The sequence below is a fragment of the Helianthus annuus genome, chromosome 10, assembly GCF_002127325.2.
Source record: "Helianthus annuus cultivar XRQ/B chromosome 10, HanXRQr2.0-SUNRISE, whole genome shotgun sequence".
Classification (NCBI taxonomy): domain Eukaryota; kingdom Viridiplantae; phylum Streptophyta; class Magnoliopsida; order Asterales; family Asteraceae; genus Helianthus; species Helianthus annuus.
In genome coordinates this window covers 12,051,983-12,063,003 of record NC_035442.2, presented here as the reverse complement: position 1 = coordinate 12,063,003, position 11,021 = coordinate 12,051,983, and the positions used below count along the sequence as shown (strand labels likewise).

The following is an 11,021-nucleotide window of genomic DNA, read 5'->3' as shown; positions in this document are numbered from 1 at the left end:
TCGAGATCACGAGTGGTTGCCTTTGCGATTTCTTGCAAAATAGCGCACGAAGAAAGATTGGGAAAAGGATTCCGAGTGGATAAGACAGTTAACCTAGATGTTTAAAATATCACACAATATCTTGTTAATAATTAAGTTAAAGTTTAATATTTTGTTTAAAATCACTAGCTTTGTATGGGAATAAAATATTATCAACATGCTTACAAATTTGCTAATCTAATACCGTTTAGTATGTGAATAAAATAATCTTTGTTTAATCATGTGTAAAAGATGGGACCATAACTCCGTATCTTTTTAAATTAGTAAAAGACTATAGTTTTGATGGTTTTTTTTTTCTTTTTAAATACTACATAGTATAAATTTGATGGTTCTAAAAGTGAAAGAACGTATATTTGTTTTAAAAAGCATAATTCAAGACTTGATTTCATAAATAAAATACTAAAATGGAAAGGAAATAACGATTTTGAAGTGTATTCATTATATGTCTGAAGTTTATAATTCCTGACGTACTTGAAATATTGTGAGTATCTAATTTGTTTAGCTAAAAAAAAATTATTTCTACAAATATCATAAATGTTGTCGTGTGTATAGATAAAAACAACATTTCATAAGGAGGTTATCAATTCCACTTAATAAAACATCAACAATAGTTCGTCTCAAAAGGAAAACCATCATTCCATTTTTTTATGCAGTTTACTAAAAAAAAAAAAAAGAAACATAATATCGGTTGAACAATATTTATGAATAAGCACCATTCATGTTCTTACTGTACCTTCTTGTGTAAAAACTAAAGTCAAAGAGGATGGAAACAACAGGATAGGAAATATACCGAAAAAGTTGATGTGTGATTCCTGTCGTGGCTTCGGTCGTCTCCGACGTCGCCTCCGATCCTTGGTGACAACTTTGAAATTTCCGGTGATAGTCTTGTGTCGGCGAGGTTAGTAATGGACAGGTAGTGGAGGGTAACGACGCCAAAACAGCCCCGTCGTGATCATCGTTCGTCCCCGGTGTCGCCTCCGATGCGCTTCGATGTCCGGTGAGTTCGATTTACCCGACAGGTGTTATAAAAGAACATAGAGTTTGAAGGTGATGTGAGGGTGTGTCGAGATGGATGATGATCTCATGGGACTTGAGTGTGTTTGCCGACAACCGGAGCCGGCGTCGGCAGCCGGCCGGAGTTGCTCCGGTGACCGTATTGCGCAGAGAGAAGGGAGGGGTGATGAGGGATGTTGGCTGTAGGAGAAAATAAAAGTGGAGTTAGGGTTTTGAATATTTTTGAAGGGTATTTACCCTAGGGTATTGTAGTGGGTTAGGCCTAAAGACCCGTTAGCAGTCCAATCGCGTTTCTGAAGCCCGTTATCGAACCTGAACGTCGTGGAATGCTGAAAATTATTTATTTAGGATCGTAAATACGTAAATGATGCCGAAAATAAGTGTGTGACGCGTTCGTTGTCGGTTGCGTTAAAAGCGCGTAAAATGCGTTGTTTTCCGTTTTAAATCCATTTTTTGATCTGATTTCGACTGCGATTCCAAAAAGAGAAAAAACAAACACGTAATTTCTAAAAATGGAAATACGGAAAGAGCGGCGCGCTACAGTCTCCCCTCCTTTAGGAAGTTTCGTCCCGAAATTTATTCAAGAGGAAGACTTAATAAAGGATTTGGCTAAAGAATGGTCGTCTAAAATCGAGACTTAGATTGTTTTATTAAGAGAAATGAGAAGATTCGACGTTTTACATAAAAACAGTTATTTTGGAGGTAACGACCAACTACGGGTGTTTGCACACGAATAAGGAATAGAATGGTAGTTTTATAGGTAATGAGATAAATTAGGATGCGAGCGTTCTAAACAGACTTGATTGTGAACGAGGTTCGTATAAAAGGACAAAGAATAAGGAGAATAATGGGAGTATAAAAGTGAACAATTGATTTTGAATACACGAATGCCAGTATCAGAAATAGCATAAGTGCCGGATAGACGAAAGTAGCGTGTTAAAGATGAAGTCTCGTCATGGATAATCGGATATAATGCATTTGTGAGTTGTTTAAAGTTTGTATTAGGTCCAAAAAGGTCTGCAAAACACCGAATTTCTCATGGCACATTTTACGAAAGTTTGGTAACGTGGTGAAAGCACTTATATATAGGAAGTACCAGCAGCGTATCCACCATGTTTTGACCACATTACGTCCATTTCGTATTCGGTGTCATGTTACGTTCCGTGTCTTACCATACACAGTAGTACACTCCATAATTCTCATGCGGCTACCACTATAATCCCGTGTGCACCCGCGATTATACTGATCGTCGCATGATCCCCATATCTTGTACTAGTTGTGTATGAATCAGGGTATACATAAATTTGAAAATAAGAATGCTTACGTATAAGAATGTAGTATGTAAGCAAGTCCATGCTTAAGTATGTAAGGGACCCACGTAAGCGAATCCCTCGGATTCCGCTCGCGTACGGGTAGGAATGTATGAATCATGAGTATGAAGGAAAGTATAACCATAAATATAAGTGTAAGTATAAATATAAAACGTATCAGTATGAGTGTAGTTACGAATAATAAGGATTGCGTAAATAGTATAAATTGAAACATAACGGATTTAAGCATGTGAAACGATTCAAAAGGTTGAGTATGCAAAAACCAACGGTTTAAGTTAAGTTGTTGTGAGATAGTGATTAAAATATGTACGATGATATGCATGTATAGTTGTTTAAGCAAAGCGTTGAGTTATTGAATCAAAATAGATTGTGTTTGACTAGTAATGTAGATTCTAGCTTGTAAATGTAAGAAGTGTATAGGGTAATTGTTGGTTATACATAACGTATTTTGTAAGGAACGGAAATGCTACTTTTGTTTTTAAGAGAAGATTTACGTAAATTGAAGATTGTCGGTTCCCTTGAAGTCTTCTTGCCCACGTGTTTAGAAATTTGAATGACATATTGAGCGGTGTATAAAAGTTCATTGTAAATAATAAGTTTGTATCATTTCAAAGGATCTTTCATTAACATATGAAATTTGAAATTTGGAGGTTCTTGTGAAAACGTCGATTCTTAAAAGAAGTTTAGCAATGAAAATGATTTATTGGTTTTGAAAAGAGTTCGTGGTAAAACGATCTTATAATATATACAGGATCTTATCAATATAAGAGAAAATTGGTTTGATTTATGACTAAGAATGAAAGTCTTTAGTATAATGATATAACGTGAGCGCGTTTTAGTGATTAGGTTAAATAAGAAGTTCACGGGCAAGAGATCCATTGGGCCAATTAAGTTGATAGGTAGCATTTCGCAAGTTTTTGAAATTTGGGTGATAAAACGTTTTAAGGCATGATTAAGAATTGTCGTGTACATGTTTTACGTGAAAAAGATTATGAGATAAAGAATACGTTTGATAAAATAATAAATTTTGAATTTTGCATAAGTAGGGATTTTAACGAATGATAAACGATTTAGATGAAAAATATGATTGTGTTGTATGATGAAGTCTCTTTTGGAAAGAAAATTTTGGTAACGATCACCTAGGTAAGGGAATCAAACCTAACTCGTCGGTGATGTCGTTTTAAGAAAAGGAGTGGAGTTATTCGTCAATGTAAGGAAATCACTCCTATCTCGATGACATATCTCCATTTTGGTGTTACAAAGAATGTAGACAAAATTGAGTGACGTTTTGAAATCATGCATATGTATAATGTATGAAAAGATTTAGTATGATGTGTGTGAGAGAAAAATTATCTCGAAAATAAATTTAAATTTGAAACGAGAGAATGTATCATATAAAAGCGATGATAGTAAAGCATATGTTGGACAAAAACTTGGATTGTTCCAAAACGGAACTTTGACTAAACCAAAGTGGTCGAAAATTCCTTTGAACTTGGGAAACATGCTTTGGCCTAATAGGTGGAATACTCTCGCCGATATCTCGGTTTACGGTATTCACCCTTCCAGTTACTACATGTTCCAAATCAATCGAAAATTCGAGACTTGGTGGGATTTTTGAAAATCAAGGAGCGGAACTAGTCGACAAGGTGCGGGTTTCACCCCTAACTTGACGATTTCGTATCCTAAGTGTGGTTGGTACTCGTCGGGTCAAAATTTAATTTCGACACTTTGACGAGGGTCCACTAGAGTTTTGAAATGGAAATTCTCCATCAAGGTGAGGATTTCACTCCTATCTTGGTGGCAGATTTCGTGTAAAAGAATCGGTGGATTGAGAGTCTTTCACCAAATTGTGGGTTTCACGCCTATTTTGGTGAATTTGTCTCGTTTACGAATTACGAGTGTTTGCGAGTTTAGTATGAACAAGTAAAAGATGTATGTTCGAAATAATAACAAGTATAAGCACATAAAGTATTTCAAGGAATTACCATGTAAAAGACATTTCAAGAACACCACATAAAGATGTTTCATAAAAGTAGCATGTGAAGCAAGTATGGTCCAATTTGGTGCTTAACTATAGACTAGGTCAAAAGCATGGCAATTTTCCTAATTCCCTATTGTTATGGCTCTGATACCAATCTATCACACCCCAACCAATGGCGGAAACATCAGGATGAGACGAAGTGTGAAGATTGCTAGAGACATCATAACGCTATTTGTGACAATATTTAATAAACCGATTTCATTCCATAATTCATTCGTCAACATTACAAAGAAATCAAATAACGTCAAGTTCAAAGGAAATACAATACTACATAATCAAAATTGATACAACGATTAAACCTAAACGTCTATATGTGTATCTAGGTATCAACGCTACTTCATTTCAGGGCATCATCATCCTCAACCTGTAACATGTTTAAAATAAAGTTCAATGCAAAAGCAAGGGCGAGTATACAAGTTTAAGTATAAGTATAAGTATAAGTATAAGTATAAAAGTTTAAAACGAATCCACATGGCAACTTAGTTTATACGAGATCAACCTAACGTGGCATGCAATATTTCTAGCCAACCTCTGTTTACGCAAGAAAGTTTAATTAATTCAACATGACCCAAGTTTAAGGGGGCGGTGCGTTACTCCTATAGCGCTATACATGTCGAAGGGAGGCTCGTGAGAGCTAATGACTAAAACATATCACATAAGTATGGTCCACGTAAGCATCAAGTATCATAACGTAGTATTCATGTATAAGGATTGTTTTGTGCATTGCATAAAGAATAAGTTTAAGTGTAGTTTAATAGTAAAACATGTTACACCCCAAAAAGTGGTAAACATAAAAATGGGGTTACGAGTATACTCACAGTTTTGCGTAGGAAGTACGCTTAAACCGCGAGGAAAGTTGGTGGAGTCTCGAGATCACGAGTGGTTGCCTTTGCGATTTCTTGCAAAATAGCGCACGAAGAAAGATTGGGAAAAGGATTCCGAGTGGATAAGACAGTTAACCTAGATGTTTAAAATATCACACAATATCTTGTTAATAATTAAGTTAAAGTTTAATATTTTGTTTAAAATCACTAGCTTTGTATGGGAATAAAATATTATAAACATGCTTACAAATTTGCTAATCTAATACCGTTTAGTATGTGAATAAAATAATCTTTGTTTAATCATGTGTAAAAGATGGGACCATAACTCCTTATCTTTTTAAATTAGTAAAAGACTATAGTTTTGATGGGTTTTTTTTTCTTTTTAAATACTACTTAGTATAAATTTGATGGTTCTAAAAGTGAAAGAACGTATATTTGTTTTAAAAAGCATAATTCAAGACTTGATTTCATAAATAAAATACTAAAATGGAAAGGAAATAACGATTTTGAAGTGTATTCATTATATGTCTGAAGTTTATAATTCCTGACATACTTGAAATATTGTGAGTATCTAATTTGTTTAGCTAAAAAAAATTATTTCTACAAATATCATAAATGTTGTCGTGTGTATAGATAAAAACAACATTTCATAAGGAGGTTATCAATTCCACTTAATAAAACATCAACAGTAGTTCGTCTCAAAAGGAAAACCATCATTCCATTTTTTTTATGCAGTTTACTAAAAAAAAAGAAACATAATATCGGTTGAACAATATTTATGAATAAGCACCATTCATGTTCTTACTGTGCCTTCTTGTGTAAAAACTAAAGTCAAAGAGGATGGAAACAACAGGATAGGAAATATACCGAAAACGTTGATGTGTGATTCATGTCGTGGCTTCGGTCGTCTCCGACGTCGCCTCTGATCCTTGGTGACAACTTTGAAATTTCCGGTGATAGTCTTGTGTCGGCGAGGTTAGTAATCAACAGGTAGTGGAGGGTAACGACGCCAAAACAGCCCCGTCGTGATCATCGTTCGTCCCCGGTGTCGCCTCCGATGCGCTTCGATGTCCGGTGAGTTCGATTTACCCGACAGGTTTTATAAAAGAACATAGAGTTTGAAGGTGATGTGAGGGTGTGTCGAGATAGATGATGATCTCATGGGACTTGAGTGTGTTTGCCGACAACCGGAGCCAGCGTCGGCAGCCGGCCGGAGTTGCTCCGGTGACTGTATTGCGCATAGAGAAGGGAGGGGTGATGAGGGATGTCTGCTGTAGGAGAAAATAAAAGTGGAGTTAGGGTTTTGAATATTTTTGAAGGGTATTTACCCTAGGGTATTGTAGTGGGTTAGGCCTAAAGACCCGTTAGCGGTCCAATCGCGTTTCTGAAGCCCGTTATCGAACCTGAACGTCGTGGAATGCTGAAAATTATTTATTTAGGATCGTAAATACGTAAATGATGCCGAAAATAAGTGTGTGACGCGTTCGTTGTCGGTTGCGTTAAAAGCGCGTAAAATGCGTTGTTTTCCGTTTTAAATCCATTTTTTGATCTGATTTCGACTGCGATTCCAAAAAGAGAAAAAACAAACACGTAATTTCTAAAAATGGAAATACGGAAAGAGCGGCGCGCTACAAAACCCGTTTTCGGGGTGTTACAAGTCTACCCCTCTTAAAGTGGTTTCGTCTCCGAAACCTTATTTACGTAGTTCATTGGTTTAATCAAACGAACCAAGTTTCGTTTTCAAAGCACCCGTTCCTTTCGGTCAAAAGTTTTCATTTATATTGACGTGTACGTCTTTCATGTGTAAGGCCTCGTGGACCGTTACTTTTAGGTTGTATTCCTTATCTTTATTGATTATTTATTTTGGCGGTTAGACTTGTTAGTCACCGGTTACCTTGTATCCCTTCGCTCGGGTATATCCATTTTGCCTTCTCAAGGCTTACAAACTTTTATTATTCTCATTTCATTGTTTACGCTATATCGTGGTTATATTTCATATTACTTTTCTTGACCGTGATCGCATCACGTCGTGTTTAAGTTTATATAACCCTTTTGTAGGATCGTATACGGACCCGAAACGAGTCGTTCAGAGGCGTTCTACTCAATATGAAAGGCGGAAACAGACATATCGAGTTTGATTCAGCTAGATATTCACTTTAAATGTCTTTCTGATTAATTTGACAAAGTATTACAGCGAAACGACACTTCGGCAGCACTTCGGCTCCGGAAACACACATACACGACTAACTCAAACGAAATTACATGTCAGCTATTTATAGACAACTAATTCCGCACCAAACATGTTCAAGCGGAATTACATCTCACACGGAATTATGGCTTCAAACGGAATTACATGCTAATTTCGTACGGAATTACCAGATGGTAATTTCGTGCGGAATTACATCTTTCATGTGGAATTACCTATTTTGACATTTTTCTTGAACTACGTGCCCTGAACACTGTAAGACTCGATACAAGACGAAGTCGACAGGCGTATGCACCAACAGACTCCCCCTCGGATGTTGACGAGTCTTAAGTGTCGAGTCTTCAACGTGTTCAGTCTTTATCAGTCTTTCTGCACTTCCTGAAGTATCTGACAGTGTAAAACTTCTTCAGTCTTCTCTTTTCTCTTTCCTTCAACACCAACAGATTCATCTCGAACAAATTATCTCTCCTCGGATGTTGATCTTCAACGAATCAGGATCTCAATCTGGCTCTCAAGTGTAACACCCCGAAAATATAAATCTTTATATAAGAATATAAGGATTTCATAAACAAGAAATAAACATGTAGAAACTTTAACCTAGTTAAAGTTACAAGTCTTGAAAATAACTTACACTTAGTTAAAACTCTAGTATTTAAAAAGAAATGGTAGTTAAGGGACTAATCTTGCCAAGAATCAAAAGTTAATTGTTAATTGTAACAAAATTAAACCAAACACACCAAATTAGTGTGTCTGGTCGACAGAAGCAAGGCAAGGGGCGACCCCCATTGTTCCAAAACCCTAAAGTCACAATTTCTTGCAATTGGAGGCTCAAATCATAACCAAAACGAAATCCAAGCTTAGAATTGTGTTCCTCATCGCAAGAGGATTAAGAGGTATGTAAAATTTTGTGAGAATTCACTACTTGGAATTCTCATGGATCTAAGCAAATTTGAAATTTGATGATGCATGATAGTAAATTAGTTAGATTAATGATGATATAGTGTCTAGGAGTAAAACCTAGACAACTACATGTGAATTTATGCCCAAATTCAGGAAATTTCATGAATCCATGGAAGCTAGGTTATGGGTTTTATAAGATGATGATGAACACTAGGATTTGAATGATAATTCTAGTATAAACTTCATTATAGGAAGTAATTCCTGTGAAATTGATGCTAAGATGTGTGCAAGGTTTACTAATTAAAGTGAACTTTGAGGTTTAATTGCAAGTCATGAACTTGGAAATGATGGTAGGAAAATCTGACCCGTTAGGTGTTTGTTGAAATGCCTAAGTAAGGGTTTTTATGCTAAATTTGATGAAAACGCAGAATTTGACCATGTCTTATAAATGATGTGATTATGGTCGTGAAAAGAATTCTAAACAAGTTAAAAACTGAATTTATTAGGCAAAGAGTCCGGATCATCAAGCGGACAAGCCGGAGAGAATTCACGGGGAAAAGGCGCGCTTTAAAGGTATGAAATTTATCGTTTCATTACATTATACATATCGATAGCTTTATGAGTTGGTTAAAGAGGAATAAAAGCATGATGACCGAGAATTACCATTATGTCATGAAATTGGCTATTGCCCTAAACATGTTATAAACATGATGTCTAGTGTCCGTAAGGTGCTTACACTATGCACTTAAACGGGTCAAACAAGTTTTGAGAATAAACATGAAGCATGACTTTATTATAATGTGCAAATAATACATGAGGTGTAGGCCGTGTAGCGAATACCATAAGACAAACTTATGAATCTTGTTCTTATTTTAGACGCCACGTTTTGGTTTGAATGCATGATCATCGTACAAAAGATCTATTAGAAATCATGTAATTTAGCGTGATTGTTAATTTCCGTTACATGCCCAATTAAGTTATAATGAGCAATGTGATAACCGAAATACAGATATGAAGAACTAGACCAGCCATTTAACAATTTATGCGAAAGTATGCTGTTTCGTCACATAATGAACCAGCAAAATCCTGCATTTTAAACAAAGGAGTCATGTGCAGAGTCTACCGTAAATTACGGTGGTACCGTAATTTACGGTGACCTGCAACTCTGTTACGGTGGATACCTACTGAGTTACGGTAGACCCCCAAACGTTCAGAAGCCACCGTAATTTACGGTGATACCGTAAATTACGGTGGAGCCTTGTTGAAGAAAATTTATTTCTTGTTTTGAATAAGTTTTCGAATCTAATCCAATTACGTGTTCCATCATAGTTAATAACTCTAATGCTTGTTAAACACATTAGCTTTCAGGTACCCAAGTGAAGGATGAAGATCAAGCATGACTATTCGAACCGAACACTCTAGCAAACGCTTCCGCATATAATCTTTTGTTCTAAAAACCATGTAAACTATTGTAGTTAATGTCTTGGTTATGATTTTGTAAGAATTGTACATGTTTGTGGTGTCTAGTTTGGATTAAAATGATGAAAGTTTTTGTTAAGTCAATATTTTGACATTAAATGCAAGGTTTTTATGTATGTAAATCTGGTTTTATAAGCTGGGTCTTACAAGTTGGTAATCAGAGCTTAAGGTTGCCAATAAGTGTTCGGTTCAAGCTTGATCAACATCCGGTAAGAGTTATTGCTTAAGTAAAATTTAGAAGTATAGAAATAATTCATGAACGAATATACATGGAAAAGAGTGTGTAAACACACTCAAACACAAGAAAAGCATGAAACAAGAATAATAGAATCAAGAGTGTGTAAGCACACTCAAACACGAGAAAAGCATGAAACAAGAATGATTGAGTCAAGTTGCGAACTTGATCAAATCAAAACAAGTAAAACATGTATTACAAATGAAATGTTTAACAATATATGTAAACATTTCAGTATCAAAGATGGCAAGCGGAGGTGACGGTGATGCGGTGCCAAGAGTCACCGAACAGATGAGAATAGTGATTGCCGAAGAAGTTGGAAAGGCGATCGAAAACAGCTTGTCGAACTTCATTGATAAAATCCAAAATACGGTTTTATCAGTGGTAGAAGAGAGAATCAAGAAGCTAGAAGATAATTCAAATCTAGCAAAGGAAAAATCCGGGGAACGAAAACCTTGTTCATACAAGGAATTCATAGCTTGTAAACCGCCTATATATAATGGGGAAGTTGATCCAATCGTGTGTCAGCGATGGATAGGCGATATCGAGGGAGTGTTCGAGAGAACACATTGTGATGAAAATGACTACGTAGCTTATGGTACGGGTCAGTTAAGAGGTCAAGCGAAGGATTGGTGGGATAATAAGAAGAAAGAGATTGGAAACGAAGCGGCTAAGGCCATGACGTGGGAGGAGTTTAAGACGCCGTTTCTTAAACACCATAGCCCCAAAGCGGTTATAAACAAGATCAAGGAAGAGTTCATGCAACTCAGACACAAGGGTGAATCCATAGACAAGATCACGGGGGTGTTTATGGACAAAATGAAGTTCTGTGACGATCTGATCACGAACGAAGAACAAAAAGTCTATTACTACCATAACATGCTGAGTGCAGAATATAGAGAGTTCATAACCCCTTCAAAGTATGAGACCCTTACCGAGATTGTCAATGCTG

General features: G+C 36.2%; 1 long non-coding RNA gene across 1 annotated transcript; it reads left to right on the top strand.

The window, feature by feature from the left end:
• Window positions 1–8,209: 8,209 nt before the first annotated feature.
• On the top strand, window positions 8,210–9,919 carry LOC110880736. Its single transcript, XR_002559436.2, has 3 exons — window positions 8,210–8,348; window positions 8,862–8,928; window positions 9,717–9,919. It is a non-coding gene; the product is annotated as an uncharacterized LOC110880736 (long non-coding RNA).
• Window positions 9,920–11,021: the final 1,102 nt, after the last annotated feature.